Below are 23,665 nucleotides of genomic sequence, written 5' to 3' on the forward strand. Positions count from 1 at the left end.
TGCTCTTTATATCTCTATAGTACTGTTTGTCCTTACTAGTCTTGGCATGTGTTTTCAGTGGCCCAGAGGATATGGTATGAAATAACAATGTGGAATGCACTGTTTCCTGTCTGCATATTAATTCAATCAATCTTATCACTGTATCAGCATCACTCTATCAGACACTGATTTGCAGAAGAGAAAATGCTGATATTGCAATATTTTTTTAAATGTCCAATTATGAAAATAATTGTGTTATTTTCATCCTCAACTGTCCACCTGCTCGTTGTCTTCTCAGCTGTATCTACAATATTAACTGAATATCATATTTAGTCATATTTAGTCAGATGTAATAATATGTATTCGTATGTAATCATATGTTATCATATTTAATCATATTTAGTCATATTTATTCCTATTTAATCATATTTACTAATTGTGAATCCCACTGTTGCTCCGTGTGAGACAAAGGGCACATGTTAACGTGCTCTATGCTGTACATCCATGTTTAAAGTGAGGTCTCTGTCATGTTACAGTCAGTCACATTACATCTAAGAGATGTTCAACAGCAGAATGTCTGGTTGGGACTTCCTCAGCCATACTCCAGCTGTGATGTCTGTCTGTGATGAGCATCATTAAAGGCTATGGCGTGGCAAAAAACAGGAAGAGTGAGACACTCTGTCACCAAACAAAACATTCAACTGTGGCGTCATTGGGCCGCACCCCAGATGTTTTTGATCCAGCCCCAAACATTTTGAGAGGTGGACCGCTCACGTCCCTTGAGCCGTCCCTCACCCCTACAGCACCGGTTAGATGTCAATGTCATCACTCAGCAAAACGCCTGTCACTCAGTCAGAGTCTGCAGCATAGCACAGAGCAAATACGGTACGTCTTCCAAAAGAGTTGCAAAACAAGCGAGCAAGTTGAGCAGGTTGAGGCAGCAGTGAATGAGGTGGTGCAGAACAGCCAGAAAGTCAAAGCGCAGCAGCAGAGTTACCCACATGTTTGTGCAGGGTTGGTGGTAGCTAACTAGCTATTCTCCCTCAGCATAATGGTTGGTGGTAGCTAACTAGCTATTCTCCCTCAGCATAATGGTTGGTGGTAGCTAACTAGCTATTCTCCCTCAGCATAAGGGTTGGTGGTAGCTAACTAGCTAGTCTCTCTCAGCATAAGGGTTGGTGGTAGCTAACTAGCTATTCTCCCTCAGCATACGGGTTGGTGGTAGCTAACTAGCTATTCTCCCTCAGCATAATGGTTGGTGGTAGCTAACTACCTAGTCTCCCTCAGCATAAGGGTTGGTGGTAGCTAACTAGCTCGTCTCCCTCAGCATAAGGGTTGGTGGTAGCTAACTAGCTAGTCTCCCTCAGCATAAGGGTTGGTGGTAGCTAACTAGCTAGTCTCCCTCAGCATAAGGGTTGGTGGTAGCTAACTAGCTATTCTCCCTCAGCATAAGGGTTGGTGGTAGCTAACTAGCTAGTCTCCCTCAGCATAAAGGTTGGTGGTAGCTAACTAGCTAGTCTCCCTCAGCATAAGGGTTGGTGGTAGCTAACTAGCTATTCTCCCTCAGCATAAGGGTTGGTGGTAGCTAACTAGCTAGTCTCCCTCATCATAAGGGTTAGTGGTAGATAACTAGCTATTCTCCCTGAGCATAATGGTTGGTGGTAGCTAACTAGCTATTCTCCCTCAGCATAAGGGTTGGTGGTAGCTAACTAGCTAGTCTCCCTCAGCATAAAGGTTGGTGGTAGCTAACTATCTAGTCTCCCTCAGCATAAGGGTTGGTGGTAGCTAACTAGCTATTCTCCCTCAGCATAAGGGTTGGTGGTAGCTAACTAGCTAGTCTCCCTCAGCATAAGGGTTGGTGGTAGCTAACTAGCTAGTCTCCCTCAGCATAAGGGTTGGTGGTAGCTAACTAGCTATTCTCCCTCAGCATAAGGGTTGGTGGTAGCTAACTAGCTAGTCTCCCTCAGCATAATGGTTGGTGGTAGCTAACTAGCTAGTCTCCCTCAGCATAATGGTTGGTGCTAGCTAACTAGCTAGTCTCCCTCAGCATAAGGGTTGGTGGTAGCTAACTAGCTAGTCTCCCTCAGCATAAGGGCTGGCTAGTGCTAATAAGATAGCCTTAGCGCTCAGTATCTTTAAGCTATTGAGTGTCAGTCAGAGTTATTTCACAGTATATTTAGTTTAAAACTAACTAATGACATGTTGCATCCTTACCTTGCTTCCTTGTAGATGAACAAAGGAGGAGGATAGATGACAACAGCAGGTCAGTGGCAGAAGCAGTCAGGGGTAACAGTAGGGAAGAGGATGATTTAGGTGACTCAGATGTAGGCCCAAAACAAGTTAAGCTTCCTCAGTATACCCTTGCAAACTAAAGACACACACCAGACAAGACACAGAGACAGCAACAGAAGAGTAGAGGATGAAGAGAGACAACAGACAAGACACAGAGGCAGCAACAGAAGAGCAGAGGATGGAGAAAGACACCAGACAAGACACAGAGACAGCAACAGAAGAGCAGAGGATGGAGAGAGACACCAGACAAGACACAGAGACAGCAACAGAAGAGCAGAGGATGGAGAGAGACACCAGACAAGACACAGAGACAGCAACAGAAGAGTAGAGGATGAAGAGAGACAACAGACAAGACACAGAGGCAGCAACAGAAGAGTAGAGGATGGAGAAAGACACCAGACAAGACACAGAGACAGCAACAGAAGAGCAGAGGATGGAGAGAGACACAAGACAAGACACAGGGACAGCAGCAGAAGAATATGATATGATGGAGAGGGACACCAGAAGAACAGAACAGGCCATAATAGAAGAGGAATAGACAAAGAAGACAGTAACAAACAAGAAGCTGCGACAGCAACAGACAACACACAGAGGAAGTGACAGAAGAGGGCAGATGGAGGGTGTTGAGCACACAGTCAACTTTATCACTTCAAGCTGCTCTATAGATTCTCATTAGTTTTATTTAGTTGCACAAATTATAACAGACAGGGAAAAATTAAAACAGGGTTTACATAGAATTTGCAGGAGAGGTGAAAAAGCCTGTGAAATTACTATTAAAATTATTGTTTACTTTTACCATTTTTACAACCAGGACCGGATGAGAGAGGAGAGCAGTCAAGAGACAGCAACAGACGACACAGAGAAAACGATGGAGAGAGGCAGAGGAGGGGTGAGCACACAATACACTGTACCACTTAAAGTTGCTTTATGGATTCTAATTACTGCACTGTGTGTGTGTGTGTGTGTGTGTGTGTGTGTGTGTGAGAGAGAGAGAGAGAGAGAGAGAGAGAGAGAGAGAGAGAGAAGATGTTTGGGTATGGTTGAAGGTTTTTGGCAATGAACAGTTTACAAAGAATTTGCAGGTAATGTACATGTTGTTCCAAAGTAGAGTGTTCCAGAGTAGAGAGTGTTCCAGAGTACAGAGTGTTCCAGGGTAGAGAGTGTTCCAGAGTACAGTGTTCCAGAGTAGAGAGTGTTCCAGAGTACAGAGTGTTCCAGAGTAGAGAGCGTTTCAGAGTAGAGAGTGTTCCAGAGTAGAGAGTAGAGAGTGTTCCAGAGTAGAGAGTAGAGAGTGTTCCAGAGTAGAGAGTGTTCCAGAGTAGAGTGTTCCAGAGTAGATTGTTCCAGCGTAGAGAGTTCCAGAGTAGAGATTGTTCCAGCGAAGAGAGTTCCAGAGTAGAGTTTTCCAGAGGAGAGATTGTTCCAGCGTAGAGAGTTCCAGAGTAGAGTTTTCCAGAGGAGAGCATGTTCCAGAGTAGAGAGTAGAGAGTTTTACAGAGTAGGGGGGGGGGGGGGGGGGGGGGTTACAGGCTCCTAACCAACTCTGCTATTTTGTTAGTTTTTCGCATTTGTAACTTATTTTATTACTTATTTTTAACTTACCATCTCTTATGACTGAAAATAACTTCCGGACGTCAGAACAGCGATAACTCCCCTCAAACTGGACAAAGATTTTTTTCTTTAACGAGTCCGACACGACAGACATAATGCTTTCTCGGGAACAGGCCCAAATCCCCGTCATTTGATTGAAGAAAAGACGGAGGAAAGGGGGAGGTTGCCGCCTTCTGACAATTCGTAGGCGAGTGAGTAAACCTCCACTACCATCTGTTCTATTGGCCAACGTGCAATCATTGGAAAACAAAATGGATGATGTATGATCAAGACTATCGTGACATTAAAAACTGGAATATCTTATATTTTACTGAGTGGTGACTAAACGACGACACAGATAATAAGGAGCTGGCGGGATTTTCCATGCATCGGCAGGACAGAACAGCTACGAGGGGTGGGGGTGGGTGTCTATTTGTCAATAACAGCTGGTGCGAGGTGTCTGATATTAAAGTAAGTCTCGAGGTATTGCTCGCCTGAGGTAGAGTAAATTATGATAAGCTGTAGAACACACTATCTACCAAGAGATTTCTCATCTATATTTTTCGTAGCTGTCTATTTACCACCACAAACCGATGCTGGCACTAAGACCACTTTCAACCAGCTGTATAAGACAATAAGCAAACAAGGAAATGCTCATCCAGAAGCGGCGCTCCTAGTGGCCGGGGACTTCAATTCAGGCAAACTTAAATATATTTTATCTCATTTCTACCAGCATGTCAAATGTGCAACCAGAGGAAAAAAACTTTAGACCACCTTTACTCCACACACAGATACACAACAAGCTCTCCCTCGCCCCTCCATTTGGCAAATCTGACCATAATGCTAACCTCCTGATTTCTGCTTACAAGCAAAAACTAAAGCAGGAAGTACCAGTGACTTGCTCAATACGGAAGTGGTCAGATGATGTGGATGCTATGCCACATGACTGTTTTGCAAGCACAGACTGGAATATGCTCCGGGATTCATCCAATGGCATTGAGGAGTATATCACCTCAGTCATCGGCTTCATCACTAAGTGCATTGACGACGTCAGCCCCACAATGACCGTACGTATATATCCCAGCCAGAAGCCATGAATTACAGGCAACATCTGCATCGAGCTAAAGGCTGGAGCTGCTGCTTTCAAGAAGCGGGACACTAATCTGTACGCTTACAAGAAATCCTGCTATGCCTTCAGATGAACCATCAAACAGGCAAAGCGTCAATACAGGATTAAGACTGAATCCTACTACACTGGCTCTGACACTCGTCGGATGTGGAAGGGCTTAAAAACTATTACGGACTGCAAAGGGAAACGCCGCCGCGAGCTGCCCAGTGACGCAAGCATACCAGCTGAGCGAAATGCAAGCTAAATTTGAGACAAGCAACACTGAAGAATGCATGAGAGCACCAGCTGTTTCGGGACGACTGTGTGATAACGATCTCAACAGCCGATGTGAGCAAGACATTTAAACAGGTCAACATTCACAAATGCGGGGACAGACAGATTACCAGGACGTGTAAAACCATGCGCGGACCAACTGGCAATTGTCTTCACTGACATTTTAAACTTCTCCCTGACTGAATCTATAATACCTACATGCTTCAAGAATTCCACCATAGTCCCTGTGCCCAAAGAAGCCAAGGTAACCATTCTATTCTACCGCCCATAGCACTCGGTAGCCATGAAGTGCTTTGAAAGGCTGGTCATGGCTCACACCAACAGCATCATCCCTGATACCGTAGACACACTCCAATTTGCATACCGCCCAACAGATCTACAGATGATGTAATCTCAATCGCACTCCACACTGCCCTTTCCCAGCTGGACAAAAGGAACACCTATGTGAGAATGCTGTTTATTGACCACAGCTCAGCGCTCAACACCATGGGGCCCACAATCTCATCAATAAGCTAAGGACCATGGGACTAAACATCTCCCTCTGCAACTGGATCCTGGACTTCCTGACAGGCCGCCCCCAGGTGGTAAGGGTAGGCAACAACACGTCTGCCACGCTGATCTTCAACACGGGGGCCATTCAGGGGTGCTTGCTTAGTCCCCTCCTGTAATGCATGGCCAAACACTGCTACAAAACCATCATTAGGTTTGCTGACGGCACAACAGTGGTAGGCCTGATTATCAGCAATGATGAGACAGCCTATATGGAGGAGGTCAGAAACATGGCAGTCTGGTGCCAGGGCAACAACCTCTCCCTCAATATGAACAAGACAAAGGAGCTGATCGTGGCCTACAGGAAAAGGCGGTCCGAACAGGCCCACATTAACAGTGACAGGGCTGTAGTGGAGCTGGTTGAGAATTTCAAGATCCTTGTTGTCCACATCACCAATGAACTATCATGGTCCAAACATACCAAGACAGTCGTGAAGATGGCTCGACAACACCTTTTCCCCTTCAGGAGATTGAAAATATTTGGAATGGGTCCCCAGATCCTCAAAATGTTCTACAGCTGCACCTTCGAGAGCATCCTGACCGGTTGCATCACCGCCTGGTATGGCAACCATTCAGCATCTGACCGCAAGGCGCTACAGAGGGTAGTGAGTACAGCCCAGTACATCACTGGGGCCAAGCTTTCTTTCATCCAGGACCTATATACCAGGCGGTGTCAGAGGAAAGCACCAAAAATAGTTGAAGATACCATTTACCCAAGTCATTGACTGTTCTCTCTGCTACCGCACGCAAGAGCAGAGAGTGTTCCTGCGTAGAGACTGGAGAGTGTTCCAGAGTAGAGACTGTTCCAGAGTAGAGTGTTCCAGAGTAGAGAGTGTTCCAGAGCAGTCTTTCAGAGTAGAGAGTGTTCAAGAGTAGAGAGTGTTCCAGAGTAGAGTGTTCCAGAGTAGAGTGTTCCAGAGTAGAGAGAGTTCCAGAGTAGAGACTGTTCCAGAGTAGAGAGAGTTCCAGAGTACAGTGTTCCAGAGTAGAGAGTGTTCCAAATTAGAGTGTTCCAGCATAGAGTGGAGAGTGTTCCAGAGTAGACTGTTCCAGAGCAGAGAGTGTTCAAGAGTAGAGTGTTCCAGAGTAGAGGGAGTTCCAGAGTAGAGAGAGTTCCAGAGTTGAGTGTTCCAGATTAGAGAGTGTTCCAAGTTAAACTGTTCCAGCGTAGAGAGTGGAGAGTGTTCCAGAGTAGAGACTGTTCCAGAGCAGAGAGTGTTCAAGAGTAGAGAGTGTTCCAGAGTAGTGTTCCAGAGTAGAGACAGTTCCAGAGTAGAGTGTTCCATAGTAGAGAGAGTTCTAGAGTAGAGTGTTCCAGAGTAGAAAGAGTTCCAGAGTAGAGAGTGTTCCAGAGTATAGAGAAATTCAGAATAGAGGGAGTTCCAGAGTAGAGAGAGTTCCAGCTTAGAGAGTGTTCCAGAGTAGAGAGTGTTCCAGAATAGAGGGAGTTCCAGAGTAGAGAGTGTTCCAGAGTAGAGAGTGTTCCAGAGTAGAGAGTGTTCCAGAATAGAGGGAGTTCCAGAGTAGAGAGAGTTCCAGCTTAGAGAGGGTTCCAGAGTAGAGAGTGTTCCAGAGTAGAGTGTTCCAGCATAGAGAGAGTTCCAGCTTAGAGAGTGTTCCAGCTTAGAGAGTGTTCCAGAGTAGAGAGTGTTCCAGAGTAGAGAGTGTTCCAGAGTAGAGTGTGCCAGCGTAGAGAGAGTTCCAGCTTAGAGAGTGTTCCAGAGTAGAGAGTGTTCCAGAGTAGAGTGAGCCAGCGTAGAGAGAGTTCCAGCTTAGAGAGTGTTCCAGAGTAGAGTGTGCCAGCGTAGAGAGTGTTCCAGAGTAGAGTGTGCTAGCGTAGAGAGAGTTCCAGCTTGGAGAGTGTTCCAGAGTAGAGTGTGCCAGCGTAGAGAGAGTTCCAGCTTAGAGAGTGTTCCAGAGTAGAGAGAGTTCCAGCTTAGAGAGTGTTCCAGAGTAGAGAGTGTTCCAGAGTAGAGTGCGCCAGCGTAGAGAGAGTTCCAGCTTAGAGAGTGTTCCAGAGTAGAGTGTGCCAGCGTAGAGAGAGTTCCAGCTTAGAGAGTGTTCCAGAGTAGAGAGTGTTCCAGAGTAGAGAGTGTTCCAGAGTAGAGAGTGTTCCAGAGTAGAGAGTGTTCCAGAGTAGAGAGTGTTCCAGAGTAGAAAGTGTTCCGGAATAGAGGGAGTTCCAGAGTAGAGAGAGTACCAGCTTAGAGAGTGTTCCAGAGTAGAGAGTGTTCCAGAGTAGAGTGTTCCAGCATAGAGAGAGTTCCAGCTTAGAGAGTGTTCCAGAGTAGAGAGTGTTCCAGAGTATAGTGTGTTCCAATTGACTACTGGAAGTGTCTGCAGTGGGAAAAATATCTCATCTCTCAATGTTCATCTCAAAGTCACCAAATCCACACATTCAGCTGTTGAAATTCATATTTTTGCACCGGACCCCCCTACTGGCTTTTGGTGAAGCCATGTATGTCTTCCAATCCTAGAAACACCCCTCACAATGTCAAGTCAGTAGCTCCAACTTTGGCATGGATTAATCATGATAGAGCTGTCAGAACCCTGACCAGAATTAGCATGAAAACTTGAGCAGACAGGAGGTAATATTGTACGTCCAGATGGTTGTAGAGCAGAGACAGACATCCAGTGGCCATGTTGGCTTTATCTTTAATTCACATCCTCTCAGGCGCTCCTCGCCACATTGTTAGACATTCCTCTAGGGAGCTGGAAGCCACGCAAGTTGCAGCTATTTAAATATGGAGAGTTAAATAAGTTTAGTTAGTGTCAGTTTGCCTGGCACCCTAGCTAATGCATCTGTACAGTACATTGTAATGATATAGTACTTATTATGTGAAGGCTTTTCTCAGAACTGAAGATGACTTTTCGGGGGGACGTTGCCAAGAACTTGATGATGATTCTTAGAAAGGCAGTATGGCTTACGCATCACTGGTTCCAATAGCCTTATGACAACAATACAGTATTGGATTCATTTGTAAATTGTAAATCTTTATTGATACATTCATAAAACAAAATCAGTCTTGGATAAAAAAAAAAATTGAATCATATAATTCCTTTTCTGGTTTTTGACTACCAAAACAGCTCAAATAGACAAGTGACAGGTCAATATCTAAAAGCCCAGCTGTAGACACACCCAAAACCAGGAGTCCAGATGTAGGCTCCAGAGACCCAGAGTTCCAGGGGCCTCATACCCAGGACTCAGACATTCCATCCTGGAGAGGTCTTGCCTGGTACCCCCTCCAGATGGCCAGGGCTCTGTGGTTGTTCCATCTGGCACTGAGAGAGAGAAAGTGATGAAAGATTTAGGGCTTGGGACTCACTCATCTGTTATCGATTATGCTGCAGATGTGCATGTGTATTTGTGTCATTTTGATTGACGGGGGAGAGGCAGACTGGACAAAAGCACAGCACATGAATGAACTCACAATGTTAAGTTGGCAACTCCACAAATAGACATTGGCACTGAGGCCTATGACGATGCTATCTAGTTTATTGCTGTATAAACTTTTCAGAGATTCAAATGTGAATATTGGTGGAAAACTTAATGTTGACTTACTTTCCATCAAACTTTGTAAACTTGGAAGGACCCGATTGGGCTCAGAAAATTCCATGCGCGTTCACATTTGAGGAGCAACTGACAAACACATGTAAATGTGTTGGCGACAGGTTTGAAAAAGGCAAAATGAGGCGGTGCCCATCTTTTCAGATCAGTCATGTGTCACAAAGCCAGAGCTTCACTGCTCCACAGAGCCAGGGTAACCTTAATAATTAAGGTACAATTTTATAATGCATTTCTAATTTCCTATCAGACTGAAAAGCTTTATTGTGGAGTGGCTGACAACAAACCCACCCCCTGAATGGAGCTGACTCCTGGGCTTCCACTAAACTGGTCATGAATGCACAAACCATCTGTTTTGCTGGCCGTTTGTCAATGCGAGCGTGGCGGTGGCAGCTGTCGGAGTGGTCCCGGGTTTGAATGATGGAGCGCAGGACCTTTGTTTAGCACTGTGACGGTGGCAGTGTGATGGCGGTGTGAGCTCTCTGTGACTCGGCCCACTCACACCGGCCAGGCCAGCACCCAACACCACGCAGGAGAGACGGCTGCTATTATCAGCCTCACCAGTCAATCCTGACGTCGCCATAGAGATGAAGAGAGAGAAGGAGAGAGGGAAAGAGAGAGAGAGAGAGGAAGAGAGAGAGGACGGTAGGGAGAGAGAGAGAGAGAGGACGGGAGGGAGAGAGAGAGAGAGGAAGAGAGATAGGAAGGGAGAGAAAGAGAGAGAGAGGAAGAGAGAGGACAGGAGGGAAAGAGAGAGAGGAAGAGAGAGAAAGAGAGGGATGAGAGAGAGACAGGAAAAAATATAACAATAGATAGACCAGAGATCATCAACTAGTTTCAGCCGCGGGCCGATTTTTTCTTGAGCGGAGGGTCAGGGGACCAGAACATAATTATAATAATCATTTCTAGACTGCAAATTGACCTCAAGAAACCTAAACAGAAATACAATTTAACGAAAACATAATCACTTCAAACTTTGCTTACATTTGTATATCGACCACATGTACAGTATCTCTCTATTATGTGTGGGAATCTTTTGGAACAGACTTGCTTGGAGCTGATTTGCTGGTGTTTCTACAATCTTTGTGTCCAACAATCTGTTTGTTCAAAAAAGTTAGGGTACCAAATAAAATCAACTGTGGATAAAATTCATCCTGCAGGCCGCCAGTTGGGGAACCCTGAGATAGAGCATACTAAACAAGTAAAGGTAGATGGCTGGTGTGTATTGTGTTGGTGTTTGTGCTGGTGAATGAGGATGTGGGGCATTGTGCTGGGGCCAATCTGTAGCTTAGCGGGTGAGGTTTTCACGAGCCAGAGTCTGAGGGGTGAATGCCAGAGGGCTCAGAGGAGAGCGGAGAGGAGCCAGCAGGGTTGAGGCAGGGGAGAGCGAGGGGAAGAGAGAGATAGGGCAGAGAGATAGGGCAGAGAAGGACATATAACGAGAGACAGGAAGGTCAATGGAGCCATAGGTCTAGGACTGGGGTTCTGGTTCAGAGACAGAAGGGAGGAAGGGAGAACTGAGGCTCATAAACTTGGAGATGAAAGACAGGTGGAAGCAGAGCAAGGCCCAGACAATAATGAATTTGTCACTGAGGCTGGGGCAGGGAGAAAAACAGGGCAGTGATGGGAAGGATGGAGAGAGATAGAGAAGGCCAAAGAAGGCTGGGACACAGACTTAGTATTACACACTTTGGCAGCCTCGCCACAATCTGCCCGCATATTTCCACATTTAAAAAAGGCCAGCACCGGGTAAACACAGCATATTGGAGCGTAATTTAATTCTTATCATGCACAGTCTGTACACACGCTCTCCTCACTTTATTTATCTCCTTCAAGTCTGTCGCCTTTTTTTTTAATAGGAAAATTACACCCTAGGATTGTCCTTTCTCCTAATTAGATATCACTTATATTTTGTATCAATGACCCGTGATCTGTGCCACATATATAGGCTATCACAGTGACCTAGTTGCATAAATTTGGCTGGCTGAGGCACTTGACCGGAATGAAAAGCCAATCTGTGATTTGAGGAAACAGGACCAACCTGTCTGGATGGGTTTGTGTGTGTGAGGTCATGTGTGGCAGTTCACAGTCCTACAGAAACACGCACACACTATTCAACAAAGCACTTTAATGATCACTCTGCGTTATAGTTTCAGTGGTTGTTTCAGGAACTAAGCTGAATTACATATTATTTTCATCTATAGATGTTTTATAAACAATTTTATTGGAGTTTTTAATTTTCATTTGTATTGAGTAATACATTGTTTTGTTTGAAAAAACCCCCCATTAAACTTTATCAGTAAATGTTTTATACTCCCCACATTCCTGTGCTATGTGTAATGCTATTCCCTTAAAACATCCCTCCACTCTTCTCACCAACTCCTCAGACAAACAATAGCCGGCAGCACCTGCCCATCCCTGTGACTCAATACAAATGTGAGGCTCTTTCACATGCACAGGATGATCATGTAGAAGGGTTGAAAGGAGGGGGAGCTGTTAACTCTTCTCTCCTCCTTTCTCCATCCCTCCTTTGTGTCAGTGTGTTGTTCCTGATCACCGACTCGAGGCCTCATTGGAGGCTAATTGCAGAGAAGGAATGGCTTTAATTGTTGTCACGAGTTTAATGAAGTGAAATGCATTGTTGTTTTCTCCTCGTCACGGGACAAGTGTGGTGAATAAAAGTGATGTGGAATTTCACTTTCTTTGTGTGCAAACCAGGAGCATATGCTGTGGTTTGATTTTTAAATGCATTATTTCAGGCAATTTACTTATTGATAAAATGTTTTGCTAAACAGATCATAGAACACCATTAAGATTACAATATATTACCTAAAGAAAAATCAGCATTTCAATGTTTCAACCCACTATCTTTTTGAATACTTCAGACCTTTAAAAAGTATCTGACACAGTAGAACGAGCTACAGTCTAGGCTATGTTCTTCTCACATAACAACACTGATACAGCTACACGGATGGCTGCTAGTGCTGCTAGCTGGCAATGCTGAGCCGAGTATAGTCTGGTTTAGCAGGAAGCAGTGGTGTTCTCTCCTCTCACAGTGGTGTTGTCTCCTCTCACACTGGTGTTCTCTCCTCTCACAGTGGTGTTCTCTCTTCTCACATTGGTGTTCTCTCCTCTCACAGTGGTGTTGTCTCCTCTCACAGGGGTGTTCTCTCCTCTCACAGTGGTGTTCTCTCCTCTCACATTGGTGTTGTCTCCTCTCACACTGGTGTTCTCTCCTCTCACAGTGGTGTTCTCTCTTCTCACATTGGTGTTCTCTCCTCTCACAGTGGTGTTGTCTCCTCTCACAGGGGTGTTCTCTCCTCTCACAGTGGTGTTCTCTCCTCTCACAGTGGTGTTGTCTCCTCTCACACTGGTGTTCTCTCCTCTCACAGTGGTGTTCTCTCCTCTCACATTGGTGTTCTCTCCTCTCACAGTGGTGTTGTCTCCTCTCACAGGGGTGTTCTCTCCTCTCACAGTGGTGTTCTCTCCTCTCACATTGGTGTTGTCTCCTCTCACACTGGTGTTCTCTCCTCTCACAGTGGTGTTCTCTCTTCTCACAGTGGTGTTCTCTCTTCTCACATTGGTGTTGTCTCCTCTCACACTGGTGTTCTCTCCTCTCCTAATGGTGTTCTCTCCTCTCACAGTGGTGTTCTCTCCTCTCACATTGGTGTTCTCTCACAGTGGTGTTCTCTCCTCTCACAGTGGTGTTCTCTCTTCTCACATTGGTGTTCTCTCACAGTGGTGTTCTCTCCTCTCACATTGGTGTTCTCTCACAGTGGTGTTCTCTCCTCTCACAGTGGCGTTCTCTCCTCTCACAGTGGTGTTCTCTCCTCTCACAGTGGTGTTCTCTCCTCTCACAGGGGTGTTCTCTCCTCTCACAGTGGCGTTCTCTCCTCTCACAGTGGTGTTCTCTCCTCTCCTAATGGTGTTCTCTCCTCTCACAGTGGTGTTCTCTCCTCTCACAGTGGTGTTCTCTCCTCTCACAGTGGTGTTCTCTCCTCTCACAGTGGTGTTCTCTCCTCTCACAGTGGCGTTCTCTCCTCTCACAGTGGTGTTGTCTCCTCTCACAGTGGTGTTCTCTCCTCTCACAGTGGTGTTGTCTCCTCTCACACTGGTGTTCTCTCCTCTCACAGTGGTGTTCTCTCCTCTCACAGTGGTGTTGTCTCCTCTCACAGTGGTGTTCTCTCCTCTCACAGTGGTGTTGTCTCCTCTCACACTGGTGTTCTCTCCTCTCACAGTGGTGTTGTCTCCTCTCACATTGGTGTTGTCTCCTCTCACACTGGTGTTCTCTCCTCTCCTAATGGTGTTCTCTCCTCTCACAGTGGTGTTCTCTCCTCTCACATTGGTGTTCTCTCCTCTCACAGTGGTGTTCTCTCCTCTCACACTGGTGTTCTCTCCTCTCACAGTGGTGTTCTCTCCTCTCACATTGGTGTTCTCTCCTCTCACAGTGGTGTTCTCTCCTCTCACAGTGGCGTTCTCTCCTCTCACAGTGGTGTTCTCTCCTCTCACAGTGGTGTTCTCTCCTCTCACAGTGGTGTTCTCTCCTCTCACAGTGGTGTTCTCTCCTCTCACAGTGGTGTTGTCTCCTCTCACAGGGGTGTTCTCTCCTCTCACAGTGGTGTTCTCTCCTCTCACAGTGGCGTTCTCTCCTCTCACAGTGGTGTTATCTCCTCTCACAGTGGTGTTATCTCCTCTCACAGTGGTGTTCTCTCCTCTCACAGTGGTGTTCTCTCCTCTCACAGTGGTGTTGTCTCCTCTCACAGTGGTGTTCTCTCCTCTCACAGTGGTGTTCTCTCCTCTCACAGTGGTGTTCTCTCCTCACACAGTGGTGTTCTTTCCTCTCACAGGGGTGTTCTCTCCTCTCACAGTGGTGTTCTCTCCTCTCACAGTGGTGTTCTCTCCTCTCACAGTGGTGTTCTTTCCTCTCACAGGGGTGTTGTCTCCTCTCACAGTGGTGTTCTCCTCTTACAGTGGTGTTCTCTCCTCTCACAGTGGTGTTGTCTCCTCTCCTAATGGTGTTCTCTCCTCTCACAGTGATGTTCTCTCCTCTCACAGTGGTGTTGTCTCCTCTCACAGTGGTGTTGTCTCCTCTCACAGTGGTGTTGTCTCCTCTCACAGGGGTGTTCTCGCCTCTCACAGTGGTGTTGTCTCCTCTCACAGTGGTGTTGTCCCCTCTCACAGTGGTGTTGTCTCCTCTCACAGTGGTGTTGTTTCCTCTCACAGTGGTGTTCTCTCCTCTCAAATAAAATAAAATGTATTAGTCACATGCGCCAAATACAACAGGTAGACCTTACAGTGAAATGCTTACTTACAAGCTCTTAACCAATAATGCAGTTATAAACAAATCTATAAAAAAACTAATTAGAAAAATAAATAAAATTAACAAGTAATTAAAAATAAAAATAGAGGGATTACACAGGGATACACAGGGATACACAGGGATTACACAGGGATTACACAGGGATTACACAGGGATTACACAGGGATACACAGGGATTACACAGGGATTACACATGGATTACACAGGGATTACACAGGGATACACAGGGATTACACAGGGATTCCACAGGGATTACACAGGGATTACCGGTACAGAGTCAATGTGCGGGGGCACAGGTTAGTCGAGGTAATTGAGGTAATATGTACATGTAGGTAGAGTTATTAAAGTGACTATGCATAGAGGATAACAACAGAGAGTAGCAGCAGTGTAAAGGGGGGGGTAATGCAAATAGTCTGGGTAGCCATTTGATTAGATTTTCATGAGTCCTATGGCTTGGGGGTAGAGGCTGTATTGGACCTAGACTTGGTGCTCCAGTACCACTTGCCGTGCGGTAGCAGAGAGAACAGTCTAGGGTGGCTGGAGTCTTTGACCATTTTTAGGGCCTTCCTCTGACACCGCCTGGTATAGAGGTCCTGGATGGCAGGAAGCTTTGCCCCAGTGATGTACTGGGCCGTACTCACTAATCTCTGTAGTGCCATACGGTCAGAGGTCGAGCAGTTGCCATACCAGGCAGTGATGCAACCATGCTCTCGATGGTGCAGCTGTAGAAACTTTTGAGGATCTGAGGACCCATGCCAAATCTTTCATTCTCCTGAGGGGGAATAGGATTTGTCATGCCTTCTGCACGACTGTCTTGGTGTGCTTGGACCATGTTAGTTTGTTGGTCATGTGGACGCCAAGGAACTTGAAGCTCTCAACCTGCTCCACTACAGCCCTGTCGATGAGAACGGGGGGATGCTCGGTCCTCTTTTTCCTGTAGTCCAAAATCATCTCCTTTGTCTTGATCACGTTGAGGGAGAGGTTGTTGTCCTGGCACCACACGGCCGGGTCTCTGACCTCCTCCCTATAGGCTGTCTCATCATTGTCGATGATCAGACTTACCACTGTTGTGTCATTGGCAAAATGAATGATGGTGTTGGAGTTGTGCCTGGCCATGCAGTCATGAGTGAACAGGGAGTACAGGAGAGGACTGAGCACGCACCCCTGAGGGGCCCCTGTGTTGAGGATCGGGAGATGTAGTGTTACCTACCCTTACCACCTGGGGGCGGCCCGTCAGGAAGTCCAGGATCCAGATGTAGAGGGAGGTGTTTAGTCGCAGGGTCCTTAGCTTATTGATGAGCTTTGAGGGCACTATGGTGTTGAACGCTGAGCTGTAGTCAATGAATAGCATTCTCACATAGGTGTTCCTTTTGTCCAGGTGTCCAGTCCTTTTGTCCAGTGGTCTCACAGTGGTGTTCTCTCTTCTCATAGTGGTGTTCTCTCCTCTCGCATGGCATTTTCTCTAGCCCCAGGGTAGCCAGCCAGCCAGGCAGGCAGGGACCTAAGCAGGCACCCAGTGCTAGGCTAGCACACGCCGTGCCTGGCCTCTCCCTTCCGAGCTGTGTGTCACCAGTCAAACCTTGTTAAGGCTGACAGCTCTCTGATGTGGACAAATTGTCACAGAGGGGGGACCTGGAGACACTGTTACTGCTGTAACACACCCAGGAAGGGGAAGGAGAGGCTCTGCATTTAGATTAGGATGTTGGAGGTAACATCAGACAGTGAATGTTTACTATTGGCTTCATTTTGTGCTTTTGTAGAGTAAAGAAAAGTTACCGAATTGAGGCTCCGCTATGTGTAGACGAAATATATCAGTTTTGAGACTGGGTAGGATATGTGTTACTCTATTGTGCAGTAGAGGATGGAGACCACGACCAATATGTCAAGGACATTACGTTAGGCCTCTTTCTGTCATAGAGAATAGAGAGTGAGTGTGAGTCAAGAGAATGTGAGTGAAATGTATGTAAAACCTCTATTTAACGTGGCCATTCTGGCAGAGAGCAACATTAGGCCGCCTCTTTTTCATCCCCCACTTTCAAAGCAGAGGCTTGAATTGCATCAGGGGCACATTCTCATTGCAGTGTGTGGGTACGGCCAATAGACTGCCAAGCACTCATTCATGATCTCAACGCTTTTGTCTCTTAACCTTAAAAGGCCGTACAATAGCCTATGTTGTTATGGAGTGCGCCCACTTTTAACAGTTGACGGGCCGAGAGAGGGCGAGCAGCATCCACACCGGGCTTTGAGAGAGAGAGAGAGAGAGAGAGAGAGAGGTCTGGAGAAGCATATGGAGAGCTAAATACAATTCTAATCAAACACAATGATGTCTGAGGCCTGCTTTGTGCCAGGGCCAGCCCTGTGAAAGACATGGGGAGGAGTGGAGAGTTAGATCCTCATATTAAGATCATGAGGCGTGGGCAAATGAATGCATGGTCCAGTAATGGGGAAGATATCCCTTTGAGTGCAGCAGGCAGCAGCCAGGAGTACACAACAGCAGTATCATCAGGGGAAAACTCCCCAAACTCTTCCTTTTCTTTCCCTTTTCACTCTTCAACGGTCAGCTTCAATGAAGCCTCATCATCCGGCTAGAGTTCTGCTCCCAGCGGGTGACACTTGACAGATTGTCCGAGCTCTGGGCCTTTGTTTGCAGGTTGATGAAGTGAAAGGGTTGGGTGGTAGCCCAATGAATAAAGATGTTTTGAAGCCAATAAATAAATCCTCTAAAAGCTGCTATATATCGCTTTGCTGCTTGACCGTTGGAGTGTTAAAAATAGGCTTTTCTCTCTCTCTCTCTCTCTCTCTCTCTCGCTCTCTCTCTCTTTTCTTTTTTTTTCATTCCCTCTGCTTTTTTTCACACTTGCAGAATGTGCTTGCTTTGAAGGACTTGTGAAGCCGAAGGCGTCTCGTTGCTCAATCAAATAGATTAAGTCGGTCAGACAAGCAGCGATCTGTCCTATTCAATAAAGTTGCTTTTGTCATGTATGATCTCAGAGGGCTTCTTCCATACACAACACTGTCCATGGACATGTCATATCACACGGAACACAGTTTTACCTTGATGCAGATTTGGTTGTGAAAATGTCATTTGGATCTTTTTGTAATTATTGCTTCATTTATCTTACATTATATGTGCTGTAGCATGATATATTGTTCCCTGTGCGCTTTTGGTTGCAAAATATCTAAAATTCCTAATAATAATAATAATAATAATGAAATAAAATCAACATGCTTCACTAAAAGTCACTAATCAAGCCCTTACACTTTGCTTCTCTCTATCACCTCTTAAAACAGGTCAGAAAGCTGTTTGAAAGGCGATCCCGTAATGACGACATCTGTTTTCATATGGTCGTTGACACGTAGCACCCGAAATCAGACGTCATCCTGTCCAAACCCACGGCTGCCAGACAGCATTCCAACCTCTGATTGGTTCTGACAAGCCCCTGACAGCTCTGGAGGTGAGGAGGGCAAGTGACAAAGGGCAAGCAGGGGATGAGCCAACCAAATCAGGGTATACGCCCCCCCCCCCCCCCCCCCCCCCCCATACATGAGACAAATCAGAGACGCTTCAACGTGAGTGTGTGACAGAAAAAGATAGGTTAAAGAGTTGAAAAATAATTGTTATTTAGTATTTATCAGAACAAAGGGAACTCTCACTGCCTCATATTTAAAGTATACAACCTCCTTGTTGTTGTAGCACGGGTGGCTAAATGTAGCATGTAGGTTCTGTGTCTGGTGGATGATGTTGTGAATTTAAAGGGGCACCACCTGCCGTGATAGATATCAGGGTCTTGTATCGCCGCGCAGACAGCTGAGCACTTCAGGTGCCAAAGAGCCTTCCATGACATTGAGCGTTAAGCAGATTTTTGCCAGCAGTTCCATTTGATCACTTCTCCCTCTCTCAGACCCATACGGAATCATCCACTCGATATAAGCACGATTTATTCAACTTCTTGATGAAGAAAGACATGCTCAAATGTGCCATGATTGAAGAGACTTGTGATTTAGAACAATGACACCTAACTTAAAAGACCATTCGATCACATCTGTAACATTCCTGTTGTAAAGAACGTGGATAGTGTGTGTCAGTCTTGGGTTCTCAGGGCAAAGCGGATGGAGGTTGTGTTGTTCTCATGTGGACCAGTCGGCAGTGTGACCTTGCATTAGTGCATATGCTCACAGCAGGGTTACTGGTTGGGGGCATGATCTGTCAGCCTTTGTTTATGAAGCTCACACAGCACAGGACTGTAAGATAACATATTTGATGTAATTAGTGGTCAGTAATAACACACTATAAGCGTCAGGAGAAAGAGTGTTTGGTTTTGGAGCAGTTGTTTAGATTTTTTGTAGTATGTTATTTTTGTGATAATATTTGTTTTAATATGTCTGCTGATGTCTATATTTCCAAAACATAAAACACATGAAATTATAAAACTTGTGAACAGTCATCTAGTTCTGGATTAGATATGGGTTAGATAGGACAGATATGGGTTAGATATGATAGATATGGGTTAGATAGGACTGATATGGGTTAGATATGATAGATATGGGTTATATAGGATAGATATGGGATAGATATGATATATATGGTTTCAATATGATAGATATGGGTTAAATAGGATAGATTTTGGTTAGATATGATATATGTGGGTTAGATGCGATATATATGGGTTCCCACTCAGGAGACTGAAAAGATTTGGTATGGGTCCTCAGATCCTCAAAAGGTTCTACAGCTGCACCACTGAGAGTATCCTGACTGGTTGCATCACTGCCTGGTATGGCAATTGCTCGGCCTCCGACCGCAAAGCACTACAGAGGGTAGTGTGTACGGCCCAGTACATCATTGGGGCCAAGCTTCCTGCCATCCAGGACCTCTATAGTAGGTGGTGTCAGCCTTAAAAATTGTCAAAGACTGCAGCCACCCTAGTCATAGACTGTTCTCTATGCTACCGCACGGCAAGCGGTACCGGAGCACCAATTCTCGGTCCAAGAGGCTTCTAAAAATCTTCTACCCCCAAGCCATAAGATTCCTGAACACCAACTCAAATGGCTACCCAGACTATTTGCAGTGCCCTCCCCCGTTACACTACTGCTACTCTCTGTTGTCATCTATGCATAGTCACTTTAATAACTCTATATACATGTAAATACTATCTCAAATAACCGGTGCCCCTGCACATTGAGTCTGTATCGGTACCCCCTGTATATAGTCTCGCTATTGTTAATTCACTGCTGCCCTTTAATTACTTGTCACTTTTATCTCTTTTTCTTATTGTCATTTTTAAAAACTGCATTGTTGGTTAGGGGCTCGTAAGTAAGCATTTCACTGTAAGGTTGTATGAGGTCCATGTGACTAATAACATTTGATTTGATTTGATTGATTTGGTTAGATATGTTAGGTATGGGTTAGATAGGATAGATATTTGTTAGATATTATAGATATGGGTTAGATAGGATAGATATGGGTTAGATATGATAGATATGGGTTAGATATGATAGATATGGGTTAGATATAATATAAATTATTTAGATATGAAGCAAGGGCATTGAAGATAAAACGTGGCTGGGTCTTTCAGCATGACAATGATCCCAAACACACCGCCCGGGCAACGAAGGAGTGGCTTCGTAAGAAGCATTTCAAGGTCCTGGAGTGGCCTAGCCAGTCTCCAGATCTCAACCCCATCAAAAATCTTTGGAGGGAGTTGAAAGTCCGTGTTGCCCAGCAACAGCCCCAAAACATCACTGCTCTAGAGGAGATCTGCATGGAGGAATGGGCCAAAATACCAGCAACAGTGTGTGAAAACCTTGTGAAGACTTACAGAAAACGTTTGACCTCTGTCATTGCCAACAAAGGGTATATAACAAAGTATTGAGATAAACTTGGGTTATTGACCAAATACTTATTTTCCACCATAATTTGCAAATAAATTCATAAAAAATCCTACAATGTGATTTTCTGGATTTTTTTCTCATTTTGTCTGTCATAGTTGAAGTGTACCTATGATGAACATTTCAGGCCTCTCTCATCTTTTTAAGTGAGAGAACTTGCACAATTGGTGGCTGACTAAATACTTTTTTGCCCCACTGTATATGGGTTGGATATGATAGATATGGGTTACATATGATGGATATTGGTTGTATAGGATATAGTTATATATATATATATATATATATATAGAGAGAGTTATATAGGATAGTTATGGGTTAGGTAGGATAGATGAGGGTTAGACATTATAGATATGGGTTAGATATGATAAATATGGGTTAGATATGATAGATATGATCGATACATGTTTTTTCTTAGATTGGTACCCAAGGTAATCTTAGGTTCTATTACATACAGTCAGGAGGAACTACTGGATATAAGAGCAACATCAACTCCCCATCATTACGACCAGGAATATAACTTTCCCGAAGCGGATCCTGTGTTTTGCCCACCACCCAGGACAATGGATCGGATCCCAGCCCGCGAACCAAAACAACGACGCCGTAAAAGAGGCAGACGAAGCGGTCTTCTGGTCAGGCTCCGGAGACGGGCACATCGCGTACCGCTCCCGAGCATACTACTCGCCAATGTCCTGTCTCTTGACAACAAGGTAGATGAAATCCGAGCAAGGGTAGCATTCCAGAGAGACATCAGAGACTGTAACGTTCTTTGCTTCACGGAAACATGGCTCACTTGAGACACGCTATCGGAGTTAGTACAGCCAGCTGGTTTCTTCACGCATCGCCCCGACAGAAACAAGCATCTTTCTGGTAAGAAGAGGGGCGGGGGTCATGCCTTATGATTAACGAGACGTGGTGTGATCATAACAACATACAGGAACTCAAGTCCTTCTGTTCACATGACTTAGAATTCCTCACAATCAAATATCAACCGCATTATCTACCAAGAGAATTATCTTCGATTATAATCACAGACCCATATATTCCCCCCCAAGCAGACCCATCGATGGCCCTGAACAAACTTTATTTGACTCTATGTAAACTGGAAACCACATATCCTGAGGCTGCATGTGTAATGACAGATTTCCTCTTCCTCGTCTGAAGAGGTGTAACAAGGATCGGACCAAAACGCAAAATAACAAAGTGAAATTAAATGAAACAGTCCCGTGTGGCACTGACACAGGAAACAAACACCCACAAACCAACAGTGAAACCCAGGCTACCTAAATATGGTTCTCAATCAGGGACAATGATAAACAGCTGCCTCTGATTGAGAACCATATCAGGCCAAACACAGAAATAGAAAAAACCTAGAAACACAAACATAGACTGCCCACCCCAACTCACACCCTGACCATACTAAATAAAGACAAAACAAAGGAAATAAAGGTCAGAACGTGACAGCATGTAACTCACTTCTCTGAGTATTGGGTGCGGAGTCAGGCGCAGGGAACAGAGGGTAAAGGACAATCTTTTTATTCCGGCACAGTAAAATGGTCACGCCAAAACACCAGGGGCATAACAAAGACCGGCCCAAAAACAGGACTTAACCAGTCCGGAGAAAAACAAGAAAATAGCACAACCACAAACACAAACTGAGGAAATAAGCCCGCACAAAAGCAGGCGGGCATCACCGGCTTAAATAGCCCAACTAAAACCTAAACAAGAAACAGGTGTAACCAATAAGACAAAACCAACAGAAAAGGGAGAAGGGATTGGTGGTAGCTAGTAGGCCGGCGACGACAACCGCCGAGAGCCGCCCGAACAGGAAGAGGAGCCATCTTCGGTGGGAGTCGTGACACCGCATTCATTTAGCTGGGGATTGAAACAAGGCTAATCTGAAAACAAGACTCCCTAAATTCTATCAGCATATCGATTGTGCTACCAGAGCTAGTAAAACCCTGGATCATTGTTATTCTAACTTCCGCGGTGCATATAAGGCCCTCCCCCGACCTCCTTTCGTAAAAGCTGACCACGACTACATTTTATTGCTCCCAGCCTATAGACAGAGACTAAAATAGGAAGCTCCCGCACTCAGGTCTGTTCAACGCTGGTCCAACCAATCTGATTCCATGCTTCAAGATTGCTTCGATCACGTGGATTAGGATATGTTCCTCATTGCGTCAAACAACAACATTGACGAATACGCTGATTCGGTGAGCGAGTTTATTAGCAAGTGCATCGGCGATGTCGTACCCACAACAACTATTAAAACATTCCCAAACCAGAAAGTGTGGATTGATGGCAGCATTCGCACGAAACTGAAAGCACAAGGAGGACAAAACAGTGCCACTGACACGGCCCTCTACCAAAACCTGTGGACTCTTCTTCACTGCAGCCGACGTGAGTAAAACATTTAAATGTGTTAACCCTCTCAAGGCTGCAGGCCCAGACGGCATCCCCAGCCGCATCCTCAGAGCGCCCCAATAGGTCCAATCAATCCTTATCCCAGTCTGCTGTTCCCACATGCTTCAAGAGAGCCACCATTGTTCCTGTTCCCAAGAAAGCTAAGGTAACTGAGCTAAACGACTACCGCCCCGTAGCACTCACTTCCGTCATCATGAAGTGCTTTGAGAGACTAGTCAAGGACCATATCACCTCCACCCTACCTGACACCCTAGACCCACTCCAAGTTGCTTTACCGCCCAAATAGGTCCACAGACGACGCAATCACAACCACACTGCACACTGCCCTTACCCATCTGGAAAAGAGGAATACCTATGTGAGAATGCTGTTCATCGACTACAGCTAAGCATTTAACACCATAGTACCCTCCAAACTCGTCATCAAGCTAAAGACCCTGGATCTCGACCCCGCCCTGTGCAACTGGGTACTGGAATTCCTGACGCCCCCCCCCCCCCCCCCCCCCCCAGGTGGTGAGGGTAGGTAACAACATCCCCACCCCGCTGATCCTCAACACTGGGGCCCCACAAGGGTGCATTCTGAGCCCTCTCCTGTACTCCCTGTTCACCCACAACTGCGTGGCCATGCACTCCTCCAACTCAATCATCAAGTTTGGAGACG

General features: G+C 45.6%; 1 long non-coding RNA gene across 1 annotated transcript; it reads left to right on the forward strand.

Annotated features, from left to right (window-relative positions):
* The first annotated feature begins 642 nt into the window (after positions 1-642).
* LOC118937318 lies at positions 643-19,491 on the forward strand. Its single transcript, XR_005034577.1, has 3 exons — positions 643-864; positions 3,083-3,160; positions 17,989-19,491. It is a non-coding gene; the product is annotated as an uncharacterized LOC118937318 (long non-coding RNA).
* The last annotated feature ends 4,174 nt before the right edge of the window (positions 19,492-23,665 follow it).

The sequence above is a fragment of the Oncorhynchus mykiss genome, chromosome 11 (genome assembly GCF_013265735.2).
Source record: "Oncorhynchus mykiss isolate Arlee chromosome 11, USDA_OmykA_1.1, whole genome shotgun sequence".
Classification (NCBI taxonomy): domain Eukaryota; kingdom Metazoa; phylum Chordata; class Actinopteri; order Salmoniformes; family Salmonidae; genus Oncorhynchus; species Oncorhynchus mykiss.